This window comes from Hydra vulgaris, chromosome 08, assembly GCF_038396675.1.
Source record: "Hydra vulgaris chromosome 08, alternate assembly HydraT2T_AEP".
In the NCBI taxonomy this organism is placed as follows: domain Eukaryota; kingdom Metazoa; phylum Cnidaria; class Hydrozoa; order Anthoathecata; family Hydridae; genus Hydra; species Hydra vulgaris.
In genome coordinates, this window is record NC_088927.1 from 53077006 (window position 1) to 53102500 (window position 25495).

The window sequence follows — 25495 nt, forward strand, 5'->3', positions numbered from 1 at the left end:
TGTTTCAGCCCATATAATTTTTTATGATAGCGGCATACTATAACAAACTATATATTTTATGAAATAGGAAAAGTAGAGCTTTCTACTGATATATAGTACTATGTATATTGGCTTCGTTTAATTTTTTCATTTTTTGTGAGACGGTCGTGGAATTGCTCTATATATATATATATATATATATATATATATATATATATATATATATATATATATATATATATATATATATATATATATATATATATATATATATATATATATACAGAGTTGTTACGACATAATATGTCTGGCAGATCTGTCGACATATTTTCAGATATATTTTCTGCCGACATAAAATATGTCCAACATATTTTCGATTGACATATTTTGACATAATTTTATGTCTGAATTATTTTCTGCTGACATAAAATATGTAAGATATATTTTCTATGGACATATTTTGACATAATTTTATGTCTGAATTATTTGCTGTTTCATATTTTTCAAATTTATTGCGCATTTCAACTTAATTTACAGATTTAAGTAAAAATAGTTTAACAAATTTGTTGCTTTTTTGCAATCAATTATAGTTGAAGGTCAACAAAAAAAAAATTTTTTTCTGGTACCGAGCAAACAATTTGTTTTTTGGATTGCATTTTACATTTTAATTTCAAATATGCAACTCATTTTTTACCATCACGTCAAGTTGTAAAGATATTTGGGTTCAGATCTTTAATATTTGGGGTAAAGTCCCTAATATTGTCAAAAAAAAAGTATGTCAACTTGGGTCTCAAAAAAAGCGTATTTTAGAAGATAGTATAGAGATTTTAAAAAACATAAAAATTTTTCCTTAAATTTTTTTGGCAAAAAAAATATTTGAAAAAATGCTAAAGACTCTTAAAAAAATGTCAACAAAATGTTTTTCAGCAATAATACAAAAAATACTTATTTTTATTACAAACAAATAACATCTTTAAAATCTCTATGAAAACACGCTTCTTTTGAGACTCAGGTTGACATACTTTTGAACAACTTTTTTTCGACAATATTAGGGACTTTACCCCAAATTCTAAAGATTTGAAAATATCTTTACAACTTGACGTGATGGTAAAAAATGAGTTTTATATTTGAAATCAAAATAAGAAATCCTACATAAAAAAAAAATTTTGTTTTTGTTGACCAGTGTTATGCTTCATAAAACTTTTATTTTAAATCCTATAAGCAAATATCTTTTGTTTCATAAAGGTCTTTTTCTGCCCTTTTTAGCGATGTATCATTTGAGAGTATCGACTAGTATTGATGCATCATTTGATAGTATTTAATAGTATTTGATAGTATTTGATAGTATTTGATAGTATTTGATAGTATTTGATAGTATTTGATAGCATTTGATAGCATTTGATAGTATTTGATAATATTTGATAGTATTTGATAGCATTTGATAGTATTTGATAATATTTGATAGTATTTGATAGCATTTGATAGCATTTGATAGTATTTGATAATATTTGATAGTATTTGATAGTATTGATTAGTATGGATTAGTATTGGCGATTTCCCTTATTAAAATGTAAAAACCATGTCAAGCTGAGTTTTTACTACTGAAAATGGTTTTTATTAATATGACTAAACTTAAAATTATTATCTTGATTAAATATTTAAAAAAAAACATTTTTAGTTATTTTAACTAATAGTTGATTCATTCCATAAACTATTCTCTATTTTTGACTTTAAATCGTAAGGAAAACGAAAAAAATAATTACCCCAATATATATTTCACTCAAAACATTTTATGCAAGTTTATGGCAGTTAATTATGCTGTTATAATGCAATTGTCAATTATTTTATTGTTAAATAAATCATAACTAATATAACTAAAAGTATATTATTCGTAATTAGTTATAAATTATTACCGATTAGTCTTCTTAATATGAATTTAATGAACTGAATATAACTTTAGTGAAGTATTTCAAATTCTTCAGCTTATATGAATTTAATTTGGCACGAATTTTTTGAAATTCTGTGAACCGTTTATATATATATACATATGTGTATATATATATATTTATATATATATAAATAAAAATTTATGTATATATATATATATATATATATACATATATATATATATATATATATATATACATATATATATATATATATATATATATATATATATATATATATATATATATATATATATATATATATATATATATATATATATATATATATATATATATATATATATAAATATATATATACACAGTTAATTCTCGATTTTTCAAATTAGCGCTTATAAAAATTTTTCACTTATTCGAAGCAATTTTCATTCACAACAATTTTTCTTTAACAAACTTATGGAAATGCCCATCATTTATTCTAACCTGCAGATAATCAAAATTTTGGTCACTTGAAATAATTTTCGCTCTCCTTGATAATAAACATTACACATTTAAGGAACAAAAAAGAAATAAAAAATTGACAACTTTTTCAATAAATTGTAAAATATTTATTGTTTTATAAGGAAAAATCATAAGAAGCATCTCATTCCAAGGGTGTTTTTCTTTTTTCTTTTCTACTTTTATTAAAATTTGAAAGTTATTTTAAGTAGGTCACTTTGAAGATCATTTTCAGTTATTCAAACATTCGCTTATTCGAAGTATATTCTTATACCCCTTTGAGATTTGAATAACTGGGTGTTTACTGTATATATATATATATATATATATATATATATATATATATATATATATATATATATATATATATATATATATATATATATATATATATATTAGGGTAGGTCGATTTTAGCTTTTTTTTTGAATTTTAAGTTGCGTAATGTTGCAGTTACTGTGTCTAAGTTAGAAATGAGGTTTTGCCAAATCTCAAGTATCCTGGTTTAAAAATGGCTTGCGGATTTACATTTCAAGTATTAATTTTGGACTAGTTTTGTTAAATTGTGAATTTCAAATGTTGAAATATTTTATTTTAAGTATAATAATCTCGTTTTAAAATATCTCGTTTCGAATTTATAAAGTAACCAATAAACGATTTCTTAAAAAGCGCAATTGTTTTAAGAAGCCAATAAACTTTCGCTAAATCGTTTACACGCATTTAAATTTAAATTTTGCAAATCTTTTTTGTATTTAAAGTTCTTGTTTGTATTTAAAAGTATTATATCTTGTTTGTATTTAAAAGTTAGTTTTAAAATTAAATATTAAGTATTAAAAAGTAAGTTAAAAAAAAAATCGCAAATTAAAGAAATTTTTTAATACCAAAGGTAAATACTTATGATTATTATATTTAGAGTAATGTTTTTACCTGTTTATACTAAATAATTTTTGTTTTGCAACTTTTCGAAGGAACTAATGGATTTACTTAATTTAGTCGGAGGAACTTATGGTTTTACTCAATTCCTGAATGAAAATGATGGGGGCCCATGATCCCCTAATTTTGAAAACGAGGGGGCCATGGGCCCCCTAGTTTTTTCAAAAAAGGGTTTTATTTCTTTATTTTTTAGCTAAGCCGATTTTTAATAGTAAGTTTTGATATTTTAGGTTTTTTTGGTGCTTTCACCCCTACTAAAAAGTCACGCTGTTACCCATGACTCTAAGTGATATACTTTAATATAGTTTACATTTATAATTAGTCCACGAGAAATGCCAAAAGTAAAGGCTACAATTACACGGATGAAAAGTGAAAAAAAATATTGTGGTGGCCCATGTGAATTATCAATAACAGATCCAAGCACTTTTAGACAGGTTATTCAGTATTATTACTACCTTGTTCATATAAATCCAAATGCAGATATCGTATTAGTGACTCAGCAAATAAGCAAAAACATAAAATCAATTTGGGCTACAGTAAACCCAAGTTTACCTCTTATAACGGATAAATCTATTAATAGGAAAGTTAAAGATCTTCTCGTACTTGTTAAGGATATTAATCGCAAGCACGGAAAAGCAAGCGCTAAAAGAAATTTTGATGCAAACTTAGACAAACTTTTTGATATTTCTGCATGTTCCTGTTCATTAGATGTGTTTCCCTGTAGTGACAGAAAAGTTTCATGCAATAAAGAAAATTGCATAGAAGAACATATTGTATGCCTTTGCTCTCAAAGTAATAAAGTACCTCTTGAAGACAGAGCTTATCTTCGTGATCAGAGGAAAAAAATTGGTCCAAAAGGTGCATATCAACTTTCTTCCGTTGATAGATTTTCTGTCAAAAGGATCCAAAGACTTGATAAAGAACGAAAAAAAATATCTCATAAGCTAGTTGATGAAGATGAATCCCTCATACGACACGTAAACTTAAATGAAGAAACAAGTGATTTAACCATTACGGAGGTAAATATTTTATAAATACATGAAAAATTTGTAGTAGATGAAACAAAAAGTATTTTATTGTATTAACTTTTTTTAGGATGAAGGTGAATGGAAACCAATAAATAATCCTATTGGAAAATACAACTTGGTTAAACTTCCAAGATTTGCAATGGAACTAGTCAGAAACGAGTGTTCGTCAAACGTAGGTGCAGCCCTTGCAAATGCTTTACTATATGACATAAAATATCTCCTGAAAAGTGATGTTGATATAAAAGATATTTTGATTGATAAATGCAAATTAGATAGGGCCAAGTCAAAAGTAAAAATTGTTAGTGAAGATGTGGACTCAGAACAAAAAAAACAGTTAATTTGTCTTGGGGTTGATAGCAAGCTCGATCAGATAACTAAAACAAGTAAAGTAATAAACTCACCTCAAGGTGAAGTGCTGAAGAAATGCATTAAACCTGAACATCACCTCACATTTACCTATGAAGATGGAGAATCGAGTGGAAATTATTTGACTCATAGGACGATTCCTGTCACTGGTGCTACAGGCTTAGTTCTTGCTACCGAAACGTTCAGTGTTTTACAAGAACATAACAGTTTGGAAAGTATACAAGCTGTTCTTCTTGATAATGCTGCTACCAATACTGGACCAATAAGTGGCTTAGTTGTAAAACTAGAAGAGTTTTTAAAAAGAAAACTACATCTAATTGGATGCGCCTTACATCAAAATGAACTTCCTTTACGAGCTCTTTTTGTGAAACTTGATGGTGACACAACCGGGCCAAGTAGCTTCAGTGGTCTACTTGGCAAAAGATGTGCTGAAAACATTCAGGATAGAAATCAAGTTTCGTTTGAATGTATTGAAAACCCAATTGTAGATAAATATATTCCAGAAGAAATACTAACAGACCTTAGTTGCGATCAAAGACTTTTATTTGAATATTGCAAAGGAATAGGTATTGGTAAAGTTTCTGATAAATGGACTGCCTATAAAATTGGACCGCTTAACCATGCAAGGTGGTTAACACTAGCTATTCGCCTTCTTTGTTTGTATACTAGAGATAGTCAACCAACCGTTTCTTTAAAAAAACTTGTATATTTTATTGTTCAGGTTTACGCTCCAGCGTGGTTCGAAATAAAAAAATCTTCAAAATTTCACGAATCCCCACGCCTTATTTTTTCAACCATTACTAGAATAAATAATCTCCCCTTTGATGATGTTAAACATATTGTAAAAAAAAACATTAAAAACAACGCATTGTGTCTAAAACCTGAAAATATTCTTTATGCTATGCTAAAAGATAATGACATCAATATACGAAACTTTGGTTTTCAAATCTTACTGGCTCTAAGGCAAAGGTATTTTTTTTATAATTAACTAAAATAAATTAAAAAAAAGACACATAAAATGTGGTAATTGCCTTTGATTTATATTTATAGAGTAAACAACAAAAGTTTGGAAGTAAAATTGAAGAAAATTCCTGAAATTAATTTTAATGCTAATCATTGGTATGAGTTGGTTGACATCATCAATACTAAATTTTCGGAGCCCCCAACAACACAAAATTTTTCAATTGAGCAAATCCAATATATGATTGACAATAATGTTGAACCTGAAATCCCCGACTTTCCATCTCATTCCCAGAGTGTTGAGCGAGCGGTAAAACTTGTGTCGGAAGCATCCCAATATGTCTATGGATTCGAGAATCGACACAGCTGCATTTTAACTAAACTACTTAGCAGGAAGATGCGTAAACCATATGTTTCAAAAGGGCATTATTTCCATTCTTATGATGATATTTTTTAATTAAAAATGTTTTCCTAAATATATATAACCATGTTCAAAATGTATTAAATTGTAAAAATAATGTTTATTTTGATATTCTTACGTAAATATAAAAATAAAAGTTTCACTTTTTAAATTTTCAAATAGTTAACAAGTTGTTATAAAATTAGCTTAATTGTTATAAATTATTATAAACTTAAATCATTCAGAAATGCAGTTAATTAAAAAAAAAAAATATGAACATATTTGAAACGTCAATTTTTGCATATAACGCCTTTTAAGGTGTTTTATCGCGTAATCGTACAAATCTTTGAATTTAAATCCGCAAGCGATTCTTCATCCAAAATCTCTCAAATTTTGAGAGTACTCATATTTTAACTGTCTCCAACTACTGCAATATTACGCAATATGCGGAATTAAAATCGACCTACCCTAATATATATATATATATATATATATTTATTTTATAAATTATACAATATATATACATACATATATATATTTATATTATAATTTATATATATATGCATATATATATATATATATATATATATATATATATATATATATATATATATATATATATATATATATATATATATATATACGTGTATAGATAATAATAATAATATATATATATATATATATATATATATATATATATATATATATATATATATATATATATATATATATATATATATGCTTATATATATTTTATATATATAAATTTATAATAAAATGCATATACATACATATATATACATATACGCACATATATATTTATATTATAAGTTATATGTATGCATGTATATATATATATATATTTATATTACAAATAATTTATAAATTATATGTATGTGTATATATACATATGCATTTTATTAAAGTTAAATTCTGCCACTTAAAATAGTCACAATTCCATAAATAAATTACCTAAATAAAACTTACTTCAATAGGTATAACTAAAAGTCATCATTTTAAATAATATCATGTACTTCATTCAAAAAATGGAAACCAGTTGAAACCATATCATTTCTCGATCTTTGATACAACAGAACATTACTAAATAAACTTGCCCTGAAAATCAAACTAATAAGTTTGATTTTTAGTCAAAACAACAAGTCAAAAAAATTTAGACTTTTTAACTGAAATCATCTATGACCAATAGGTTGAAATAAGTTTTTTTATTCCTTACTATTTAAAAGCAAAATCCAAAAAGAAACACAATTATTCACAAACATAATTAATTACGTTCATCTTCGGAGTTCTTTATAGTCGTGAAATTAAATCCTTTGCATACTTCTTTTTTTATAAGTGATTATTTGGGAAAATCAAAAATAAACAAAAATGTAAAAACTAAAATATAAAATAAGTGTAAACAGACAACGATATAAATCTAGGCAATAATAATACAAAAAAACAGACTCAAAATATTATATTATTTGATTTAGTACTTCACCATTAATATAGAACTTTAACAGTTTTTTTATATATATAAAACAATTAAAATAGCAATGAGTACTGGAAAATTAAATGACCTCCAGTTACTTTAATTCTTTTAACTCTAAGCTTGTTTCAGGAATCATCAGTTTAAAAATTAATATAAGCAGTAGGGTAGGTCGATTTTAATTCCGCATATTGCGTAATATTGCAGTAGTTGGAGACAGTTAAAATATGAGTACTCTCAAAATTTGAGAGATTTTGGATGAAGAATCGCTTGCGGATTTAAATTCAAAGATTTGTACGATTACGCGATAAAACACCTTAAAAGGCGTTATATGCAAAAATTGACGTTTCAAATATGTTCATATTTTTTTTTTTAATTAACTGCATTTCTGAATGATTTAAGTTTATAATAATTTATAACAATTAAGCTAATTTTATAACAACTTGTTAACTATTTGAAAATTTAAAAAGTGAAACTTTTATTTTTATATTTACGTAAGAATATCAAAATAAACATTATTTTTACAATTTAATACATTTTGAACATGGTTATATATATTTAGGAAAACATTTTTAATTAAAAAATATCATCATAAGAATGGAAATAATGCCCTTTTGAAACATATGGTTTACGCATCTTCCTGCTAAGTAGTTTAGTTAAAATGCAGCTGTGTCGATTCTCGAATCCATAGACATATTGGGATGCTTCCGACACAAGTTTTACCGCTCGCTCAACACTCTGGGAATGAGATGGAAAGTCGGGGATTTCAGGTTCAACATTATTGTCAATCATATATTGGATTTGCTCAATTGAAAAATTTTGTGTTGTTGGGGGCTCCGAAAATTTAGTATTGATGATGTCAACCAACTCATACCAATGATTAGCATTAAAATTAATTTCAGGAATTTTCTTCAATTTTACTTCCAAACTTTTGTTGTTTACTCTATAAATATAAATCAAAGGCAATTACCACATTTTATGTGTCTTTTTTTTAATTTATTTTAGTTAATTATAAAAAAAATACCTTTGCCTTAGAGCCAGTAAGATTTGAAAACCAAAGTTTCGTATATTGATGTCATTATCTTTTAGCATAGCATAAAGAATATTTTCAGGTTTTAGACACAATGCGTTGTTTTTAATGTTTTTTTTTACAATATGTTTAACATCATCAAAGGGGAGATTATTTATTCTAGTAATGGTTGAAAAAATAAGGCGTGGGGATTCGTGAAATTTTGAAGATTTTTTTATTTCGAACCACGCTGGAGCGTAAACCTGAACAATAAAATATACAAGTTTTTTTAAAGAAACGGTTGGTTGACTATCTCTAGTATACAAACAAAGAAGGCGAATAGCTAGTGTTAACCACCTTGCATGGTTAAGCGGTCCAATTTTATAGGCAGTCCATTTATCAGAAACTTTACCAATACCTATTCCTTTGCAATATTCAAATAAAAGTCTTTGATCGCAACTAAGGTCTGTTAGTATTTCTTCTGGAATATATTTATCTACAATTGGGTTTTCAATACATTCAAACGAAACTTGATTTCTATCCTGAATGTTTTCAGCACATCTTTTGCCAAGTAGACCACTGAAGCTACTTGGCCCGGTTGTGTCACCATCAAGTTTCACAAAAAGAGCTCGTAAAGGAAGTTCATTTTGATGTAAGGCGCATCCAATTAGATGTAGTTTTCTTTTTAAAAACTCTTCTAGTTTTACAACTAAGCCACTTATTGGTCCAGTATTGGTAGCAGCATTATCAAGAAGAACAGCTTGTATACTTTCCAAACTGTTATGTTCTTGTAAAACACTGAACGTTTCGGTAGCAAGAACTAAGCCTGTAGCACCAGTGACAGGAATCGTCCTATGAGTCAAATAATTTCCACTCGATTCTCCATCTTCATAGGTAAATGTGAGGTGATGTTCAGGTTTAATGCATTTCTTCAGCACTTCACCTTGAGGTGAGTTTATTACTTTACTTGTTTTAGTTATCTGATCGAGCTTGCTATCAACCCCAAGACAAATTAACTGTTTTTTTTGTTCTGAGTCCACATCTTCACTAACAATTTTTACTTTTGACTTGGCCCTATCTAATTTGCATTTATCAATCAAAATATCTTTTATATCAACATCACTTTTCAGGAGATATTTTATGTCATATAGTAAAGCATTTGCAAGGGCTGCACCTACGTTTGACGAACACTCGTTTCTGACTAGTTCCATTGCAAATCTTGGAAGTTTAACCAAGTTGTATTTTCCAATAGGATTATTTATTGGTTTCCATTCACCTTCATCCTAAAAAAAGTTAATACAATAAAATACTTTTTGTTTCATCTACTACAAATTTTTCATGTATTTATAAAATATTTACCTCCGTAATGGTTAAATCACTTGTTTCTTCATTTAAGTTTACGTGTCGTATGAGGGATTCATCTTCATCAACTAGCTTATGAGATATTTTTTTTCGTTCTTTATCAAGTCTTTGGATCCTTTTGACAGAAAATCTATCAACGGAAGAAAGTTGATATGCACCTTTTGGACCAATTTTTTTCCTCTGATCACGAAGATAAGCTCTGTCTTCAAGAGGTACTTTATTACTTTGAGAGCAAAGGCATACAATATGTTCTTCTATGCAATTTTCTTTATTGCATGAAACTTTTCTGTCACTACAGGGAAACACATCTAATGAACAGGAACATGCAGAAATATCAAAAAGTTTGTCTAAGTTTGCATCAAAATTTCTTTTAGCGCTTGCTTTTCCGTGCTTGCGATTAATATCCTTAACAAGTACGAGAAGATCTTTAACTTTCCTATTAATAGATTTATCCGTTATAAGAGGTAAACTTGGGTTTACTGTAGCCCAAATTGATTTTATGTTTTTGCTTATTTGCTGAGTCACTAATACGATATCTGCATTTGGATTTATATGAACAAGGTAGTAATAATACTGAATAACCTGTCTAAAAGTGCTTGGATCTGTTATTGATAATTCACATGGGCCACCACAATATTTTTTTTCACTTTTCATCCGTGTAATTGTAGCCTTTACTTTTGGCATTTCTCGTGGACTAATTATAAATGTAAACTATATTAAAGTATATCACTTAGAGTCATGGGTAACAGCGTGACTTTTTAGTAGGGGTGAAAGCACCAAAAAAACCTAAAATATCAAAACTTACTATTAAAAATCGGCTTAGCTAAAAAATAAAGAAATAAAACCCTTTTTTGAAAAAACTAGGGGGCCCATGGCCCCCTCGTTTTCAAAATTAGGGGATCATGGGCCCCCATCATTTTCATTCAGGAATTGAGTAAAACCATAAGTTCCTCCGACTAAATTAAGTAAATCCATTAGTTCCTTCGAAAAGTTGCAAAACAAAAATTATTTAGTATAAACAGGTAAAAACATTACTCTAAATATAATAATCATAAGTATTTACCTTTGGTATTAAAAAATTTCTTTAATTTGCGATTTTTTTTTTAACTTACTTTTTAATACTTAATATTTAATTTTAAAACTAACTTTTAAATACAAACAAGATATAATACTTTTAAATACAAACAAGAACTTTAAATACAAAAAAGATTTGCAAAATTTAAATTTAAATGCGTGTAAACGATTTAGCGAAAGTTTATTGGCTTCTTAAAACAATTGCGCTTTTTAAGAAATCGTTTATTGGTTACTTTATAAATTCGAAACGAGATATTTTAAAACGAGATTATTATACTTAAAATAAAATATTTCAACATTTGAAATTCACAATTTAACAAAACTAGTCCAAAATTAATACTTGAAATGTAAATCCGCAAGCCATTTTTAAACCAGGATACTTGAGATTTGGCAAAACCTCATTTCTAACTTAGACACAGTAACTGCAACATTACGCAACTTAAAATTCAAAAAAAAAGCTAAAATCGACCTACCCTAATAAGCAGCTTTCATAGCATAAACACCAGTTGGCCAAAGTAACCAACCATCTTCTACCCATCAAGATGAAACAATTGTCTCTGCTTCAATCCTTTTTTTAAAAATAAGCAACTAAAGCGCAAGATTGTGAAGCCATTATGAAATATTATATAAATAGGCATCATTAGTTTTATTTTTAATATGTAATAATTTATATACATATATATATATATATACATATATATATATATATATATATATATATATATATATATATATATATATATATATATATAGCTGTCATGTTTTGAAAATATCTATTATTCCATTTCTGCATCTATAGTTTCTTGATTTAATTTGTTCCATTTTTCTGATATCCTATTTGTAAAATAATTATATCTCGCTGTTGATCGTTTGACTAATTGTCTTCTAATACGCACTTTTTAACCAGGAGTGATTGAGTTTGTTAGAAAATCTGGTGAATGATGCCAAATTACATTGTTATAACTATTAATAATTTTAAACATTTGAATCATGTCATTACCAATTCTTCTTTCACTAAACGTTGTCATTTTAAATTTATCTAATCTTTCATGATAACTTTAACCTTTTAATTGATGAATTCTTGTTGCTCTCTGTTGTACATTTTCTATTTTCTCAATGTCTATATTAAGCTAAAGAATCCATATTGAAGCCCCATATTCTAAATGAGGACAAACTAACGATGTAAATAATAGTTTTGTCACGGGGCGTTGCGTGAGAAAATTCCAGGGGGGGGGGAGGGGAAAAGACCTTGTTTTTCCCAACTGCTTAACATAGTTTTCACAACTGTTTTTTATAATTCAAGAATTCAAGAAATCAATTTCTGTCCTATTTACAAAATCTACTGATTGTTACACTACACTGCACTCACTCTCATGAATTGCCAATTATCAGTATTTATTAACTTCTATTAACAAAACATAGCTTCCTTTACATATATACAAAGTATTCAATTCAAAAAACGTCTAAAAGTTTTGCCCATTCATAGTGAAATTGTATTAGTCCAAAAAAATATTACAATTTACAAATTCAGTAAACTTTACAAACCATTCTGGCAGCATATATAGCAGTTTAAAATTTAACGGAAATGAGTTAGTACAAAGGAATATGGAAAATATTATTTTATTACAAAACTTATACGCACAATATTTTATCATCAACCTATCATTTTTTGTCTACTGTTTGATTTTAATATGACGTTTCTTCAACTGAACCCATCATTAACAAGATATTCGGGGTTAACTCCTTTACAAAGTTCTTTTTATCACTTCAGTAGCATGAGACTATCCAATCTCTCGTCACTCATTGTTGTTCTCAGATGTGATTTTACAATCTTGAGTTGACTGAAAGAACGCTCATTTGATGCTACACCATAAGCAGCTGTGATTACAAAAATGCATAGTTTATGGGCTTGTTTCAGTATGTCCTTTAATTTCACAACATGGTACAAAATGTCTTGCAGCATCTTAGTTGGTGTTCTTGATGAGTTAAAATCTCCATCACCTACTTCTAAACAGATATCTATCAAAATTTCCATCTGGCCTTTCAGCACATGAACGTCTGGAATATGATCCTTGTATCCAGGAGGAAAAAGTTTGCTTGCTTTTGTTAAGTTTTCAATACTCAAATTATCCTTATTTAACGGAAAACTAAAAATTTTGGTGATAGGGGCAAATATTTCCTTTAATGCTGTCGAGTTTTCGGTTAAACCTATGGCTAGAGAGTCAATGACCTCTTTGAATTCTTTCCGGTAAAAAGCTTTCATCTCCATCTTTTCATTCTGCATCAATGTGTAATTTCCTAGAAAATATTACTGCACTTTCAATCAAATTGTTCATAGCATCTGTATCGTTACTGATATTTTGTATGTTCTTGGCAGTACTTTCAATTACATTAATACTGTCAATGACATTGAAGTTTGGACTTTCTAAGATTTCAGTTAATATTTTTATCTTCTCAATGATATTCTTCATGAAGAAAAGAGTAATAATGAAATCAAAAGTTGTTACTTTTTTCAAAAGTCCAATTGCCTTAGTTCTCCTGTTAGTATCAAAAATCTTACTATTTGAGATGCTCTGAAGATGATCAATAACCTTCTCCAAACACTGATTTAAAGCCTTAACAGATTTTGCTTGCGCGGTCCATCTTGTTCTAGACAGGTTTACAAGCTGTATTGCAATGTCAATGTCTACAAGTTTTTCTTTTAAATAACTAAATCTTTTTGTGCTTGATGTGAAGAAAACATGCAACTGTTCGAGGACATTAAACAATTCTCGTATTAAAGCATTAACATTGCAGGCATGTTCAAGAGCAGTGTTTGTTCTGTGGTCTTGACAAGGTATGTAAGGTACATTATGGCCAACTTCTTCTGCTATATACTTTTGTACTCCTTTAAATTGTCCGGACATTGAACTCGCGTAGTCATAAGACTGAAAAGCCATCTTTGATGTGTCAATGCCATCTTTATGTGAAGAAGATAAAATTAGCTCAGCCATCCCTTTTCCAGTCTTATCAGTGCATTCAACGGATTTCAAAAGCCTTTCCTGAATCTCACCGTTTTCACTGGCTGTTCTCACAACTATACTCATTATGTCCTTATGTGACATATCGGGAGTAGTGTCGGCCATCACGGAAAAAAAATTGGAGCTGTTAATTTCATCAATGATCTTACTCTTTAATTCAGTTGCAATTAAACTAACCATTTCATTTTGAGACGATGGACTCGTGTATGTAACTCTATATGGACGAAGGGCTCTATCTTCAATCCAGGCTTTTAGTGTGGGATTGTGGCGAGAGATAAGATTAACAACTGCAACAAAGTTACTTTGATTAGCACTGTCCGATTCTCTAAACGCTAGCCCTTGGCTTCCCAAAGACTTGCATGTATTGATAAGAATTTCGACAGTTTTTCTATTCTGCACCTCTATTTTTTGCTCTTCTATTAGAGCAATTCTATTGGATTTATCTATAAGGTGATCTATATGCCCTTTTTTCATAAGAAAGTGACAATATTCACTTAATGCAACTTTAAGTGCTTGAGAGGTAAAGTGCGCCTGAAGCTTTCCAAGTTTGTCTTTCCCATAGCTTTTCATCTTAGACCAAGATCTCACCCCAACATTTATCCAAGCATCTTCAGTTTTTCCCTTCTTTCCAACACCCTTTGGAAAAAGGCGGCAGACAAAACAAAATGTGGCATCCTTCTGGGTGCTGTATTCTAAATGTTCAAACTCTTTGTACCACTGAGGATTAAATCTATTTTTACCGTCACTTGGGAAACTAGCAAGTTTTGGTTGGTGTGGCCCTAACTGGATTAAATACAGTTTTTGATTATTCGTAATTGTATGTGGACGTAAACCTGGGTCATGGCTTATCAATGCTGATGAATCTGATTTGTCAATTATAATATTTTGAGCTTTGGTATCGAGTTTTTTTATAAAAGCGTTTCCCATTTTCAAAACATTTTTTGACATTTCCACCACAGAACTTGTTGCATTCACAATTTCAATTGCAGCGAATTTTTCATTTACTAATTCTTCTTTACAATATTTTTTATAAATGTCATTACAATCTTTAAGATTATCTATTAAAACACCCAAATTCCCCATGAGCGAAGTCCAATTTGTTGTTTCACTGCTTACTTCAGTAGTATCCAAGTTAATAATATTCGTGTCATCCTTTTTATCTCGGTCATAAAACTGGGTTAAATCATCTGATTTAGGATTTAATTCTGTAAATTTCTCTGCTTGTTCCTGGACTACAGCATAACCCGGGTTTTCCCCTTTTGCATCATTATTATGAATTTTTGAACTTGCGTCCTCTTCAAATTTTTTATTAATAGATGTTGTTTCTTCTTCTATGGATATACCACATGTTGAAGTCGATGTTTCAATTATTATCAAGTCTAACTTTGTATGTTCAATACTTTGTATTTCATCATCCACTTCGACATCAATACCAGCATTCTGAGGTTCCATTTTTTGTTTTTTTGAAGCTAAGGAGGCTACAAAAGGATTCTCTGGGGCTCCCACTGTTTGTATACGAACCTTTCTACCACCATGAACGGATCTTTCATGACTGGTTTTATAGTCGTTATTAAATACTGCTTTGCATACGCAACATTGTAATTTATATCTTTTTCTATTTATATTTAGTGCTAGAAAACAAACGCAGATAATTTACCGTAATTTTTAAAGGATTCAATGTTTATAAAAGTTATCACTCTTAGTAAATGTGATAAGATATAAGAGTCATAAAATAATAGAATAAGACTAATAATTCTATTATATATTCTAATTAGGCCTATTACTCCTACAAACCTAATTCTGATCCTACTTTAGTATACTGATAATTGGAAGTAATAACAGGCGCAAAACGTTCATATCAGAGTTTAGCATTTATTTTATTATACTTTCTGATAAAAAGCTTTATATAAAATTATTATATTAAAAAATGAATCGTATCATTTTAAATGCTATCATATCTTTTATACAAAGACAGAAATGTTAAAATCAACTCATGGAAATAAATATTCACATTTCAAAGTAGAAAGTATGAAAAAAATGAAAAACTGCTTTTAGTCACACATAAAATTGCAGCTGCTATTTTTATTGCATAAACTTGCAGCTGCCACTTTTATTGTTGATAACAAAAAAAAGTTGCGCGAAAAAAAACAACAACGTGAAATCAAAAGGGCGTTCCGTTATGACTTAGCAATTTATTTCGTCTTGAGGAAAAGAGCCTTAAGCCGTTTAATAAACGTAAAGTTTATTTGTCCAAGTCAAAAAAAAATTAGATCTTTGATGGATTTTCGCAAACATTTTAACTTTATTTAACTGGAAAATATTTTTTTCAACTGTCCCAACTCGTGGCAAGGAAATTCCCAACTTTTCTCTTTTCTAGATTCTAAGAGGGGGAGACTCCCCCCCTACCCCCTCCAAGGCGACGCCCCTGGTTTTGTGCTTTCTTCATCCAAACAACTGAAACAATTCTTTATCAATCCTAACTTCTTTTTGGCTTTACCAACTGCATTATTGATATGTTCTTCCCATTTCAAATTATTTGAGATATAAGCGCCTAAATCTCTTTCTAGAGTGGTTGTTGTAATGTTTGTCTCATCATCATTACTGCCGTAATTATTATAGATAAACTGAGGATTATTTGGTTCAATGTGCATAACTTTGCATTTATCTACATTAAGCTTGATTAACCATTTGCTTGACCAATCCAATAATTTATCAAATCACCTTGTAAATTACTCTGCTCAGACTCACCTTCCAATATTGAAATTATTTTTATATCGTCAGCATAAAGTTTAATAAGCATAAATTGATTTTGCAAATTTACAAGCAAATCATTGATATTTATAATAAATAATAGCGGACCAAGTACCAAATCTTGAAAAACTCCACGTAAAACCAATCTGAAACGTTATCGCCCAAAACAATTCTATGAGTTCTATTACTTAAAAATGCTTTGCACCAATTTAAGAGTTCACCATTTATACCATAACTAGCTAACTTAACACATAGTCTCTCATGTGATACAGTGTCAAACTCTTTTGCAAAGTCCAAAAACGCAATATCTATCGAGAAACCATCTTCTGAAGCTTGTGTTATTAAGTCCATTGTTTCCAATAGCTTTGTACTGCAACTTATACCTTTTACAAAACCATGCTGTTTGCTAATAATCAAATCATTGCCAATCAAATGGTCCATTATACAATCTCTTACAATACTTTCCATTACTTTGCATACAATTGATGTTAAAGAGACTGGTCTGTAGTTTGTAGCTTCCAGTTTGTCGCCTTTCTTGAATAGAGGTGTAACCTTTGCGCATAACCATTGTTTTGGTAAAACTCCAGTTGAATATGATCTATTGAATATAATTGATAGTGCTTTTGCTAACGCACTTGAACATTCTTTTAAAACTCTTGGATGGACTTTGTCGACTCCAGTTGATTATTTACAATTAGTTTCAATAATTGTTTTTCTATAGCTTCTAAAGTGAATAAAGGAGTTTGACATTGACATTGCATGAATTTGAACACTTGGTAGACTATTTTTTTCTTATTTAACAAAGACTAAACTAAAAAAATCATTTAGTTTATTCGCAATTTTTGAACCTTCTGTTATTATTTCCCCATTTTTGTCCTTCAATGCTTTGATTGTATCTTTTATCTTCGTCTTGCAGTTGATATAAGCATATACACTTTTCGGATTCTTTTTAGCGTTTGTTGCAAGCATTTTTTCATATTTCTTAATTGCTTTTTTAATTAACTTTTTCAGTGTATTACTTGTTTTTTTATATTCTTTTGTCAGTTTTTAGTCTTTAAATCTATTGCTTTTGCAAGAATACCAAAGTTTTCTTTTTTATTTTAATAAACACTTTAAATCATTTGTCATCCATAGAAGTTTACCTCTAATGCGGTAGTGGTGTAGTGGTAGCGCGCTCGCTTCATAAGCGAGGGGTTCCGAGTTCGATCCCCACCACGTCCCTGGTAGTACCGCGCTCAACTTGTTTCTCCGCGCAGCGGCCTTGTTCGTCAAGGTTCGTGTTTCGGAGTTATAGAGTTGAGAGAGGGTTATAACCACAATTAAGTAGCCTCCTCATCTGTAGTGGCCTTCTGGGCCTTGGGGAGGTGAAATAAAAAAAAAAAAAAAAAAAAAAAAAAAAAAAATTATTTCATCGTATTGAAGCTATGGAATAAAACCATCACATCCTTTATTTTAAATTTCTAACCATTTTTGATAACACTCGTTTACATAGAGTTTTTTTAAAATTTTTTCCCAATTATTATCATTAAAATATTTAGATAATTTATTAAAATTTCCTTTATTAAACATAATTTATTGATTAATTAACTTTTTTTGTTTTATCTTCTGATTTTAAAGAAAATATGAAGTCTAATATAAAATGATCATGTTGTATATTTCCTAGAGGTGAAGAGTGATCTAACATGAATATTCTACCATTTGATTCAGTTAAAATTAAATCAAGAACATTTGTTTGTTGGTTTGCTTTTATTTGAAATGTCGGTTTTATTACATTTTGATGCAGAAAATTATCTTGTAAACATTCAATAAATGCTGCAGCTGATTCGTTATTGTCATTAACAATACCAATATCTTCATCATTCCACATAACAATATGAAAATCAAAATCACCTCATAGCAATAAACCATTAAGTTTTCTTTTTTAATTAAATCAGTTGCACAGTTAATTGATTTTATTATGCATTCATATACTTCAAAACTGCTATTATCTGTACGATAAATGCATCCACATAATATCAGTTCATTTGCTATATCAATTGAAAACCTAATCCGCTCAATGCAACTATCGTTTAAAATACTATTTGATACTTCAAATGATTTGATACTATTGTGAACATAAATGCAAACACCACCGCCCTTACTATAAGAACGATCTTTGCGATATAGTGAATAACCTGGTACATTTGTTGAAGAGATATCTGTCCACCATGTTTCACACACCATTACTTTTGAGGTTTTTTAACTTCAATTTCTAACATTAAATCTTCATACTTGTTATTTAAAGACGTGGCATTGGTGTATTAACAAGACAGACATCTTTTAATATTGTTATTTTTATTATGGTTGTTTATCGATAAGGATTTCAACAACTTTGTTACCTCTAATCCCATATCGAAAGGGTTTATTCAGCTAACCATTTTCATCTAACTTTGCATTTTTTTCATTTCTTTCTATGACCAGATCTCTTGTAAGGTTTCTTTCAGCTACATTTTGATTAGGATTGATATGAATATTTGTAAATTTATTGTTATTTTAAAGTTTTTTAGCTGATTTCAGTACCCTCATTTGATCATCTTTGCTTGTTAATTTAACTAAAATAGGATTGCTGTTATTACTATCTTTTTTTGCTTTAAATCTAAAAATACGTTGAATTTTATTGTTATCAACACTAATTTCTGTGAATAGTTCTTCAACTTGAACTCTAGCCTCTTCTTTACGTTTCTCACCTTCAGACTCAGTTGATAGTGATAATCCAACAATAACTATATATTTTTCTCTTTTTTCATTATCTTTTTTGACAGCGACTACAGCATTCATGACATTCAATTTTTCTTTTGATTTATTTTTGTCATCTTTAACAATAGCATTCCAACTCAAATGATTTATATTGCTTGAAGTTGTTTTCTTTTCTTCTAATTCTGCTAACCTTTAAACCAGTATTTTCTTGCTTAAGGGTATCAACTCTTGTTTTTAACGCTTCTACCATCATTTTCAAGTTGTTTAAATCATCTTCATTTGCTTTTTTCGGAGGCATGTTGAAAAATTTTTTGATCTCCTAAACCTTATTACACAGGGACTTGACCTCGGCCTGGCTTATTGCCTGCTAGAGCCGCAAGTTGGTCGGTTGAATAAGGTGTGCTTATAATCACCAATAACTGACAATTGCTAAATCTGATGTTTTATAATTATTAAGAGGGATACCACTCTGAATAACGGTGGATTACCTCTTGGTCGAGAAATTATTTATGTTTATTTATTAATTAACCTTATTACAGAGGCACTAAAAAGTTTTAGTATGTGTTTTGTTCCGTCTTATTGATTGACTTTTCTTTTATTCAATCATTTTGAGATGGCTAACCAGAGCAAATATACGATTGAGCATCGCGTTTTGGCCCTTGTATGGTATTATGAGAGTAACAAATCTGTTTCAGCCATAAGAGCAATGTAGGCCAAATTATATGAACGGTTTGACTTTGAACCACCTCGTGTAGAATATATTAAATTGTGGTCAAAAAAATCAGTTCAAAATGGATTCATTTTTGACAAACATCATCCTGGTCATCCAAATGAATGTGATGACACGTTCAACTTTCCGTACTCTCAAATTATATATTACATGTATTTCTGAAAGTGACTGTGAGTTATGAAACACATATATATATATATGTATATATATATATATATATATATATATATATATATATATATATATATATATATATATATATATATATATATATATATATATATATATATATATTATATATATATATATATATATATATATATATATATATATATATATATATATATATATATATATATATATATATATATATAGATCTACAGTTTGTTGTCTTTGGGAAGAGCGGAAGGAAAAAAGTGATTCTTAAGCCAACACATACGTCACTTTTAATTACTTTTGACTTTCGTCCAACATTTTCGTGTTGGACGAAAGTCAAAACCATTAATTTAATTACAAATTAATTGTTATATAAAAAAAACCACAAAAACGCAAATTTAATTGACCAGAATGTTTTTAAAAACATTCTGAATGTTTTTAAAACATTCTGAATGTTTTTAACAATATAAACAATGTTTTTATTTTTATTTTTTTTAATAAAATGTTTTTATTTTAATTTTTTTTAATAAAATGTTTTTATTTTTATTTTTTTTACTGTAAATCATGCGCCGAGTGTTGCTACATCGACTATCTTATAGCCTGACTCGCAAGGGAGTGCTGCTACATCGACTGACAAATAGCCTGACTCGCAAGGGAGTGCTGCTATATCGACTGACAAATAGCCTGACTCACAAGGGAGTTCTGCTACATCAACTGACAAATAGCCTGACCCGCAAGGGAGTGCTGCTACATCGACTGAGGGTTTGGTTGGGGCAGGCAGTCTATCATTAATAAAAAAAAAAAAATTCCGGTCTTGCATTTTAATTTTTACTTTTTGTCAACAAAATATGGAAAAAACATTCGGACAATATCTAAGGGTTCTATATATATATATATATACATATATACATATATATATATATATACATATATATATATATATATACATATATATATATATATATATATATATATATATATATATATATATATATATATATATATATATATATATATATATATATATATATATATATATATATATATATTAGTAGTAGAAAATGACTTAATAAAATTTTTTTTCATTTAACACTGTGTTTCATCAACAAAGATTCATCAGAAATGGATGATCAAATTAATAAAACTTCAATTTATACCAAAAATTAAATTACAGGAAGTTGCAAATGTCTTAAATACTCTAAATTTTCTTACATTTGTGGAATTTGCTGACACTATTATAAAAAGATTTCTTTAGAAATGATTACTTATGCTATTTTTTTTTAAATGTTTTTTTAAAAAGGGTAATTAATGTTAATATTATTTGAACTCATTTATTTTTATAGTTTTTTAGGAGAAACTTATTTTCATGCCTACATTTAGAAATTAATTCCGATCTTTTGTTTAATAAGCATTCTTGATTTGCATGTGTAATTATTTCAAATTTTTCTTGTAGGCATAGTATGCATTTTTTGGAAATATTGTTATATGCAGGTGCTGATTTAAGGATAGACCAATTCAGTATAAAATCATTAATATTTGTTTCTTTTAATTCCCATATATATTTTGACAGCATGGTGTCTTTTGAATACTTTTTATTCTTGAAAGATTGCTTATGATTGGCAAAACGTTTTTTCCATTCACCCTCTGTTATGCCAATATATTGTTTATCAGGTACATTCTTAGAGGAAACAACACATTTATATATCACATTTTTTGATAAACAACTTCCACTCATTGGACAATTGATTTTTTGTTTACAATTACAATTTTCTGTAGTTTTTTCATTTAGGATTTCTTTTTTGTTTAACAAAACCTTATTGTGACCTTTTATAATTCTTTCCATATTTTTTGTGCAACTGTAGCTAACTTTAATTGTATTTCGATTAAAAATTATATGTAATTTATTAGATTGCGGGAAATGCTTATCGACCAATTTTAAAAACGCTTTTCCTATGTTAGTAGAAACATTTTTGCTATATGGCGGGTTGAACCAAATTACATTTCTAGTTCTATTTCGTTTTTTTGTATTCTTTTATATTGATTATTTTACTTAACAAATCTAAAATATATAGTCCAACAAATTCACAAACTTCTGTTCCGTCATAACTGCCCATTGTTACATTAAAGCAGTCATGTATGTTTTTCTTTTTCCAAGTTTCCTTATTAAAATAAAGTAAGGTTTTTCTACAATAATAATAATAATTTCCGTATAATAAAATATTGTAGAAAAACCTTACTTTATTTTAATAAGGAAACTTGGAAAAAGAAAAACATACATGACTGCTTTGATGTAACAATGGGCAGTTATGACGGAACAGAAGTTTGTGAATTTGTTGGACTATATATTTTAGATTTGTTAAGTAAAATAATCAATATAAAAGATTTAGGCCTTTATCGCGACGATGGTTTAATAGTAATGCGTAGAAAATCTGGTCCACAGCTCGACAAAATTAGAAAAGATATTATAAAATTTTTTTAAAATATTGGCTTTCAAATCAAAATAAACATAAATTTAAAAATTGTGAATTTTCTTGATGTCACATTTAACCTCTCTGAAAATTCATATAAGCCTTTTAAAAAACCAAACGATGAACTATTATATATTAACATTAACTCTAACCATCCACCCCAAGTTCTAAAACAAATTCCGATTTCAATTAATAACAGACTAAACCAAAACTCCTCAAATGAAAATGTATTCAATTCCTCTAAACGAATATTTGAAGATGCCCTAAAAAAAAGTGGATTTGAAAAATTTGAACTAAAATTTGACCCTGAAAAAAAGAATACAAAAAAACGAAATAGAACTAGAAATGTAATTTGGTTCAACCCGCCATATAGCAAAAATGTTTCTACTAACATAGGAAAAGCGTTTTTAAAATTGGTCGATAAGCATTTCCCGCGATCTAATAAACTACATAAAATTTTTAATCAAAATACAATTAAAGTTAGCTAAAGTTGTACAAAAAATATGGAAAGAATTATAAAAGGTCACAATAAGGTTTTGTTAAACAAAAAAGAAATCCTAAATGAAAAAACTACAGAAAATTGTAATTGTAAACAAAAAATCAATTGTCCAATGAGTGGAAGTTGTTTATCAAAAAATGTGGTATATAAATGTGTTGTTTCCTCTAAGAATGTACCTGATAAACAATATATTGGCATAACAGAGGGTGAATGAAAAAAACGTTTTGCCAATCATAAGCAATCTTTCAAGAATAAAAAGTATTCAAAAGACACCATGCTGTCAAAATATGTATGGGAATTAAAAGAAAAAAATATTGATGATTTTATACTGAATTGGTCTATCCTTAAAACAGCGCCTGTATATAACAATATTTCCAAAAAATGCATACTATGCCTACAAGAAAAATTTGAAATAATTACACATGCAAATCAAGAATGCTTATTAAACAGAAGATCGGAATTAATTTCTAAATGTAGGCATGAAAATAAGTTTCTCCTAAAAAACTATAAAAATAAATGAGTTCAAATAATATTAACATTAATTACCCTTTTTAAAAAAACATTTAAAAAAAAATAGCATAAGTAATCATTTCTAAAGAATTCTTTTTATAATAGTGTCAGCAAATTCCACAAATGTAAGAAAATTTACAGTAGTTAAGACATTTGCAACTTCCTGTAAATTAATTTTTGGTATAAATTGAAGTTTTATTAATTTGATCATCCATTTCTGATGAATCTTTGTTGATGAAACACAGTGTTAAATAGAAAAAAAATTTATTAAGTCATTTTCTACTACTAATATATATATATATATATATATATATATATATATATATATATATATATATATATATATATATATATATATATATATATATATATATACATAGATGTATATATATACATAGATATATATATATATATACATATATATATATCTATATATATATCTATATATCTATATATATATATATATATATATATATATATATATATATATATATACATTATATACATATATATACATTATTTACATATATATATATATATATATATATATATATATATATATATATATATATATATATATATAAACTTTTTACGTATGTATATACGCATAGCTGTCTTGTTCTGAAAATGTTTATGAGAGAGAGTTGGAAAAACTTTTCTACGACAGGATATTTGCCCACTAAAATACCTCTATCAAATAAATTTTTTTTTTTTTAAGTTTTTTAATTTGACAACTAATTATAAAATGCCCAAATTTGGCCACTGACTGAGCTGAGTAGATATATTTACAGATATATTTATATATATTTATGAATGTTGAACGATTTTAAACAATCTGTAGCCATTTTCATAACATATAAAATAAATACAATTTAAAAAGTTAAAAGCTTGCCACATTTTAATTTCCTAATGAGGAAAATAAGTTTTTCAAATTATTTTGAAATGCAGGTCGGAGATAAAAATCCCTTTAAAATTCACGTAACTCCCGCCAAATGGGAGAGACTTGATTGGTCTGTATACAGATATTAAACTCAAAATAAAACAATAAATAAATGTTAAACTATATAACTATTAAATTCTTAATAAATGTACTAATAAACTCCTCATAAATCTTGAAAATAATTCCTTAATAAAATTTCCAAACAATCATTCCAATATATATTTTTTAATGAAAATGTCTAGACAGGACAACATTTTGAAAAATTTCAAAATGTATATATAATACATATACATAATGTATATATTATAAAGATGTATATATATGCATGTATATATTATACACATACATTATGTTTCTCTTATACATATATATATATATATATATATATATATATATATATATATATATATATATATATATATATATATATATATATATATATATATATATATATATAGGTAGCTTCATAAAATTATTAAACTTTTATTTTTAAACCAAACTAATACAATTATAAAGAGATTATTAAATGACAAATTTTAATACTAAATTAATTATATTAGGCCAACTAGAAAATAAGATGCGGCGTTTTGAAGGTGAAGAAAATATAGTGGACGTCTTAACAAAGATACACAGGAAAACGACTGTAAAAGTGGACTTTAAAATATAGCGAATAAGATATTCACAATAA

At 27.7% G+C, this 25495-nt stretch overlaps 1 protein-coding gene across 8 annotated transcripts in view; it reads left to right on the forward strand.

Annotated features, from left to right (window-relative positions):
* Nucleotides 1-25495, forward strand: part of LOC136083965 (TNF receptor-associated factor 5-like) — a 144043-nt gene that overhangs the window by 25121 nt on the left and 93427 nt on the right. Inside the window, exon 1 of one of the 8 annotated variants that reach the window (XM_065803923.1) lies at nt 10763-10945. The exons of the other annotated variants lie outside the window; for them this stretch is intronic. The gene's annotated coding sequence lies outside the window, so the exon portion shown is untranslated. Of the gene's footprint in view, nt 1-10762; nt 10946-25495 lie in introns of those variants that run through there. 8 annotated transcript variants of the gene reach the window in all.